Source organism: Gigantopelta aegis, unplaced genomic scaffold (genome assembly GCF_016097555.1).
Source record: "Gigantopelta aegis isolate Gae_Host unplaced genomic scaffold, Gae_host_genome ctg7929_pilon_pilon:::debris, whole genome shotgun sequence".
Classification (NCBI taxonomy): Eukaryota; Metazoa; Mollusca; class Gastropoda; order Neomphalida; family Peltospiridae; genus Gigantopelta; species Gigantopelta aegis.
Genome location: NW_024536185.1, coordinates 2,712 through 11,471, shown reverse-complemented (window position 1 = coordinate 11,471; position 8,760 = coordinate 2,712).

Below are 8,760 nucleotides of genomic sequence, written 5' to 3'. Positions count from 1 at the left end.
GGCACATATGCTCGCAAACCATCTGAACATATGTTTGACATATTCGAAGAAACTGACCTCCTAACTCCTATGTTTATCAAGAATCATCATACACAGCATATATAATAACCCTATTGTAGATCCGGCAAAATGTATCTTAGCTTTCTTCTGGAGTAGGTGGATTTTGTTTTGGAGATGGACCACCAATAGTTGGTGAATAAGGTGTGTTTTGCTTGTGGCCAGTTTCCCCTTTGTTCAGCCGTAGCAAAGCTGATCCCTCGCACATACTTTCAAACTAGTAGGTCGAGACATGGAGAGAGAGAGAGAGAGAGAGAGAGAGAGAGAGAGAGAGAGAGAGAGAGAGAGAGAGAGAGAGAGAGAGAGAGAGAGAGAGAGAGAGAGAGAGAGAGAGAGAGAGAGAGAGAGAGCGAGAGACGGAGACAGAGAGAGATTATTTACAAAAAACGTTTATAGAATGATGGGATGGACTATAGATCGACATTTGGGCGGTTATCGTTGCTCTCTTTCGTCAGACACAACTGTATAGCGAAAACACGCAATGGCTAGCACTGGGTAGGCAAAGATTCCCGCGCTAACACAACAATAACTGTCTGTTCATTACATTGATCATTTTGAATTTTGCCGATATCAAATATTTCACATATTGGTCACTAATACACTTACTACAAGACGAAATCCGCGAGTACTTCCATATTTAACCAGAATATTATTAAAAGCGGGAACTGTCGAGGGTTTTTTCTGTAGATTGTTTTATTGGTTAATAATAATAATATGTAAAATGATCAATGCAATGGTATTTACATGTAACGTTAAGTGTACGTTTATTGCTGTATTGGAGCAGGAATCGTTACCAATTTGTTTAACATTAGCTCCACTGAGTTAGTGTGGTAGGCAGCTATTCCACGTTTTCGCTATGCTGTTATATCTGACAATAGAGAGCGATCATAACCGCCCAAATGTCCATCTAGCTCTCGAACAAGGGATACAAATGTGTGTGTAGTTCTTATACAGGAAACGCAACAGGTGTTACAATAATGTTTAATAATAATTTTGAATTTAAAATACACAATACAACAAAGACGATTCGGGAATTTTTATTATTGTTGATATAACAATCGAAGGAGAAAGAATAACACTTGTAAACTTATATGGACCAAATGTAGTTAACCCCATTTTTTCAAAATAGTATAAATTATGTGGAAGAATTTCAGAATAAAAAATATATAATATGTGGAGATTTCAATTTAGTTTTAACTAAAAAATTAGATACTAAGAACTATAAACATGTTAACCATCCAAAAGCGAAAACAACAACAGTAGTATCCAGGCCTATATAGAGTCATGACCTACTTTCCGTGACCTTGACCTTGATGACGTCACGTGACCTCGTCCTACTGGCCCTGACCTACTTAGATTGACCTTGATGACGTCACGGACTACTGTACCGTGTGCAACGTCCTACTGACCCGGCCCCGACCTACTTAGACTGGCCTTGACCTTGATGACGTCACGGACTACTGTGCCGTGTGCAACGTCCTACTGACCCGGCCCTGACCTACTTACACCGGCCCCTGACCTACTTAGAGTGGCACGAAAGAGTATAAAAAGGCTAGATATGGTTTCATTGTCATTCGCTCGCCGAAAACGACCAGATATACGTTCGTTTTACTAGAGAACAGACGTGTTTTATGATTCTGACATTATTGTGTCTTGTTACACTCTATCTGGAACGAAGAAGATGGCATCGGGATATTCGAGCAGTGTTAGTAGCAGCAGCGACGAGGACGACGTCTTGGTCTGCAAATGTTCAGAAAGACATACGATCAAAAGAGTGGCTACCAAACAAGAAGAACATTTCATGGATCAAACGGATGCTACACGTGACATTGGGGTTGGAACTGAAGATGGCGAACTCGTGGATGAACCCACAGATCAGACGGATGCTGCCTGTGAAACAGATGCTGCCTGTGAGGAAGATTGCTATTCGAGACGTTACGTGTTCTGTCATCGTCCCGAAATGAGACATTTCTATGCCCGGATGCTGACGTATGCTCGGTGGCCCATACAGTTACGTCAGAAACCGAGGGAACTTGCCAAGGCCGGTTTCTACTACACGGGAGACCACGATGCCATCACCTGCTACTGTTGCGGACTTCGCGTCTACCGATGGAAGAAGACAGACGACCCAGTGATGGAACATTACAGACTCTCTCCAAGATGTCCTTATGTGAACAACCTGTTCAGACATTAAATGTTTTAGACACTTGCGTGCTATGTTTTCATGTTGTATGTTGTGAATAAAACCGTGAATAACAGGTTTTGCTTTCTTATTTATGTCCTGGGTCCACGAGTGTGTCTCTGGACGTGTCCCTATGGTAGTAACACTGGTAAAGGGTAATATTTTGGTAACGATTATTTTGGGGAGCTCGCACGATGAGATTTGTGCTTGGGAGGAGGGACACTGGTCATACGTATCACACACATTCAAACATTCCTGTACCATATCTTTATGCGTCATAAGGTATATAAGTAAAATAGTTTTGGAAAACTCGTCATTTGAGGTAGAACTTTCAGAGGAGCAACATGTCAGACCAGTACAAGTTATATGTACCCGACGTGGATAAGTGGACCCGTTTCTATAAACTGCAGGCACAAGGTAAACTTCAACCTCACTTCGAAATTCAACGTGGTGGGGAAAGTCAGATCATGTACAGTGTGGATCGATGTCTAGAACTCTACGATCCCACGTGGAAAAAAGAAAAAGAGGAACAGAACAAGTCCCCGACACCTAAAGTCGTCATGGTCTCCCCAACACAACAAGTGGTAGAACAAGCCAAAGCCGATCTGAAACGGAAACATCAACAACAACAACAAAGTGGTACGGGTTGGAAAGCCCCGAAACTGCAGAAGCATTTCTAAATAAGCTATAAAAGGAACTATGTGGGTCAGATATCGTCATTTCATTTAGAGTCGTCATGCAGAGCACATGTTCAGAATGTGGTTTCACATTCTCGAGGAGAGACGCCATGTTAAGACATTTTCAACAAAAACATGCTAAAGGTGTACCACCACCACCACCACCACCACAGCAGCACCACCACCACCACCACCACCACCACCACCACAGCAGCAGCAGCCACCACCACCACCACCACCACCACCACCACCACCACAGCAGCACCACCACCACCACCACCACCACCACCACCACAGCAGCAGCAGCCACCACCACCACCACCACCACAGCAGCAGCAGCCACCACCACCACCACCACCACCACCACCACAGCAGCAGCCACCACCACCACCACCACCACAGCAGCAGCAGCATCCCCTAAGATTGCTACATCCCTTCACCATGATCGTGTCGGGACCCACGTCGTGTGGAAAGACATTTTTGGTATACAAATTGTTGAGAGATGGTAAAATCCAGCCGCCTCCCCAGCGCATCATCTGGCTCTACAAACGATGGCAACCCCTCTATGATATGATCAAAATGGTTGCTCGAGTGAAATTTGTTCAAGGCATACCTGAGAATTTGGAAAAGGATCGTTATTTGGATCCCAGAGTCAGAAATCTCATCGTGTTGGACGACCTGATGTGTATGGCTAATAAAGACCCAAGGATCACCGACCTGTTCACAGAAGGAAGTCATCACAGAAACTTATCCGTCATCGCTATCAACCAGAACCTGTATCACAGCAAGGACCCGACACAGAGAAGAAACTGCCATTATCTAGCGCTGTTCAACAACCCCATCGACAAGCAGCAAGTTCTGACTTTGGCACGGCAGATGTATCCTGGAAATACTCGTCATTTCATGCATCAGTTTGAGGAAGCTACCCACAGGCCCTACGGACATCTCTTGGTGGACTTGAAACCGACCACGCCCGAACATTGGCGTCTTCGGCCTAATGGTTTAGAGACGGGGCCGTCCGAATGGTATAAAAGCACGAACGTAACGGCGAATGTCTCAGAAGAGTTGCAGCCACCGACGAAGAAAGAGCTCTACATGCAAATCATGCAAAGAAACGCATTCAAGAGAAAACTACCAGGCATACCCGCCTACGAAAGTGACGACGAAGAAGATGATGAGGTAGAACCCTATCTGAAAAAAGTCAAGAGGATGCAGTCTTGCGATACGTGTGGTCTGGTCTTTAAAGACGGAAGCGACTTGCAGCGACACGTGAAAACGTGCGAAAAGGGAAAAGAAAAAGAAGAAGAGCCGTCGCCCGACCTGGAAAACGAAGGCATTCGTCTCATGGTGGAACGTGAATTCGACATCAATCATGACTATATCGAAAGCAAGAGGAAACGCTACGAAGAAAAAAACATGTCCCAAGATGCCATTGAAAGAAACATGAAGACATTGCAATGGAAGTTATTTAAAGACACGTACTCTCGCTTTCTGACCTATATGCATTACTTTGACAAAGGTCCCAACACCAGAAAATTTTTACAGTTTGTGAATCCAGACAAAGATGTGAGACCACAGATTCGTTCTAAATTAAATCAGTATCGTTCATGGATCGGCGAATATTTGGATGAACAAGACGACGACGATTCCGACGATGAGGAGGACGACGATGATGAAGAGAAATGAACACTCATATTATTCACATGTCGCCCTTAAGGCCTCTCGATGTAACCCAGTGTGTGTCCATTTTATATATGTGTCAGTGATTTCTAATTTAGAAATAAATGAAAAACCAAAACATTGCGTTTGTTTTTTTAGTTTTTTACTCTATGACTAGATTTGTGATTGGATATTTCTACCGCTACTTTATAGTAGCAAGAGCTGTGTGTACAAGACAGAACATACCACGATCTTTGATATACCAGACATAATACACTAGTTGGCTATAGCTTAATGGGCCACCGACGGGGATCGATCCTAGATCGACCACTGTATTTACCTATTTGGTAATTAAAAAAGCCCTGTAAACAGGCTTGTACTCTAGGGAAATACTTGTGTTTAAAATGCAGCTAAAAGATCATAGTTTAGGTCGGAGCGTTCAGTTGCATTCACGCGTTCTTTCTTCAAAGCAATGGGCTGGGGATGTTTCACTCTCTTTCACACACACACACACACACACCTTTCTTCTCCTTAACAATTATTCCTTTCTTCTCCTTAACACTTATGGCTTTCTTCTTAACAAACATTCCTTTCTTCGAGACAAATATGTCTTTCTTTTCCTATGACTAAAACAAAACAAAATATTTGTATTCAATTAATCTTTATTTTACGAGGAAGGAAATGTTTTATTTACTCAATATATTTTATTTATGGTTATACAAGAAAGAAAGAAATGTTTTATTTAACGACGCACTCAACACATTTTATTTACGGTTATATGGCGTCAGACATATGGTTAAGGACCACACAGATATTGATTGAGAAAACCCGCTGTCGCCACTGCATGGGCTACTTTTTTTTTATTAGCAGCAAGGGATCCTACACCATCCCACAGACAGGATAGTACATACCGTTGTCCAGTTGTGGAGCATTGGCTGGACATATATCAGACCGACCCACATCAAGGGAACACTGAGCTACGTCCCGTCCCCACAGGGTTATTAGAGGATGCTTGAAAAAAAATCGTAACATAATAAATAAATAAACAAATAAATAAGTAAGTAAATAAGTAAAATAAAAACAAACTATAAATTTGTATTTTGTTTTAAAAATATAATTTCCCCACATGAGATACGAACGACGTACCTTTCACGCTAAAGTCGACTACGCTAACGACTGAGCTACCGAGACATCAACAAAATCTGTCATTTAAACCATTATATGTGCGAGCGGCGAAGCGCGGAATGAAGTGACGAAATAGGTCAGTTAATAATAATCTTGTGAATGCGCTAGCGCGGGAGACATAGTGGGACGACAATTCTATTTTACACCTATTTAAATCATTTCTTATTTCACGTCTTTAAGAATGTAACTTCTAGTTCCGAAGAGTATTTTATTTAGAGACTGGCAACACAAGATACCACCGCTTCCCGGATGTAAACAGTGATAACCATTCATCATTCAGGGCGCTAAAAATATCCTTAGAAGTGGTAGGTTAACGACACCACTAGAGCACTCGATTTATGAATCATTGGCTATTGGATGTGAAACATACTTCTGACAGTTTTAGAGAGGAAAATCCCCCTGCACTTTCCTATTAGTAGCAAGGGATCCTACAGACAGGATAGCACGGGCGTTGCTAAGTACGACGGATCGGGGTCGGGCTAAATAGGTCAGGATTAGACTAAGTAGGACAGGGTCAGTCTAAGTAGGTCGGGGCCAGTAGGACGTTGCACACGGTACAGTAGTCCGTGACGTCATCAAGGTCAAGGCCAGTCTAAGTAGGTCAGGGCCAGTAGGACGAGGTCACGTGACGTCATCAAGGTCAAGGTCACGGAAAGTAGGTCATGACTCTATATAGGCCTGGATACTACTAACAACTTTGGGAACTTATAGAAATACTTGATATCAAGGACCCATTTAGAGAATTGCACCCGCATTTAAAACGATATACGTGGAGGGAAAAAAAACCACCAGTTAAACAAGCTCGATTAGATTATTTCCTAATGTCTAATAGCTTAATATGTTTGGTTGAACAGGCAGATATTGAAAACAGTTATAGGTCAGACCATGCAGACATCATTTTGACGTTAAATTTAAATACAATAAAGAAAGGCAGAGGACAATCAATAAAATAAAACGTCGATATGCTGTACCTGTTTATGATTTAAACAATTTAAACACTGTTCCCAATGACGAATTACACTTTGTTATAAACAGTCAACTTCTTTTTAGAAATACTACTCATGGTAATAAGGGGAAAAACTATAGCGTTTTCTGTTTACAAAAAGAAAAAAGAAGAATAAATGAATTAGAACAAAAAATATGTGATGAAATAAAAACACTTGAGAGAAATGAAAATACATCCAATGCTGAAATAACTGAAAAGAAAAAAATTAATTAATAGAATTGAGAAAAGCAAAAACTAAAAGGTCATTATATAAGATCAAGATCCAAATGGATTGAAGAAGGTGAAAAACCATTAAAATATTTTTGTAATTTGGAATCTAGAAATTTCTATAAATTGATATAAAAATTAAAATTGGAAAGTGGAACAGAAATTAAGATTCAAGAAGAAATTTTAAAAGAAACTAAGTATTTTTGATCAAAATCCATATTCCGCATCAACTAGACAAAATGACGATGCCATTTTTGAAATGGTGGCTCACTATAAATTCGATACATTAAAGGGACATTACTGAGTTTGCTGCATTGTAAGATGTTTTCGACTAATAAAATAGTTCTACGATTAAACTTACATATTAAATATATTAACTTGTTTAGAATATCAGTGTCTGTATATTCAATGTGTTTCTGGTCGTCTTAATATTTGTAAGAAGCCCAAACTGGATTTTGTCTTCAAATAATTTCGAACGTACGAAAAAAACATATTTTAGGAAATAAAATGAAATTTAACCTAGTACAAATATTAGAACGATCAGAAACACGTTTAATATACAACCACTAATATGTTATGCAGAAAAATATATTTGATTTGTAATTACAATCGCTACAAAGTCTATGTTACTCGATAAAATCTTTTAAATTGCAGCAAACTCGGGAATGTCCCTTTAACGGATGAGGAAGCTGAGGAGCTAGAGGGAGAAATAAAATATTCGGAAGTACTTAATTATCTCAGAAATATGAAAAATGAAAAAAACCCTGGCTTGGATGGTTTTACTGAATTCTTCAACTTTTTCTGGTGTGATATTGGACAGCTTATTGTTTGATCCATTAATTATAGTTGTTATTAAAGAGATGTCTGAGGTACAAAAATTAGGTATAATTACATGCATTCCAAAACTTAATAAACCCAAAGAGTTTTTAAAGAACTGGCGACCTATAACACTTCTAAACTGCACCTACAAAATGGCCTCTGGTTGTATTGCAAATAGAATTGAAAAAAAAAACCTTCTTGATAAAATAATAGATAAAGACCAAACAGGATTTATTAAGGGTATATATATAGGAGAAAATATAAGATTGATATACGATATTATGTTTTACACTGAATAAGATTGATATACGATATTATGTTTTACACTGAAATGAATGACATTCCAGGGTTACTACTTCTAATTGATTTTGAAAAAGCTTTCGATTCGACATCATAGTCCTTTATATATAAAACACTAGATATTTTAAAATATCTATTAACACTGGATTAAGACGCTTTATAATAACTCTAGATCAAGTGTAATACAAAACGGGTTTTTGTCTGAATCGATTAAATTAGAAAGAGGGTGTAGACAAAGTGATCCTCTGTCCCCGTACATATTTATTTTATGAGCCGAAATCCTTGGCATCATTGTTTGAAATTCACCTAATATTAAGGGTATTACCATTGATGGAGAAGAATATTTAATATCACAGTATGCAGACGATACAGTGTTTTATTCTCGATGGTAGTCCAGAGTCCCTACGCTGTACATTGACAATTTTAAATTATTATGAACAAGTATCAAGGCTAAAAATAAATTATACCAAATCAAAGGCTATATGGTTAGGAAATAAAAAAATATTCAAAGGATGTCTTTCATCATACCAAATGAAAACTAGAATGGGGTGCAGAACAATTTACTTTACTTCGAGTTACATTTTCAGTGAATTTAGATAAAATTATTGAACTAAACTACGATTAAAAAATCATGGGGAAAAAAAAAAACCCACCCCACAACTGACTTG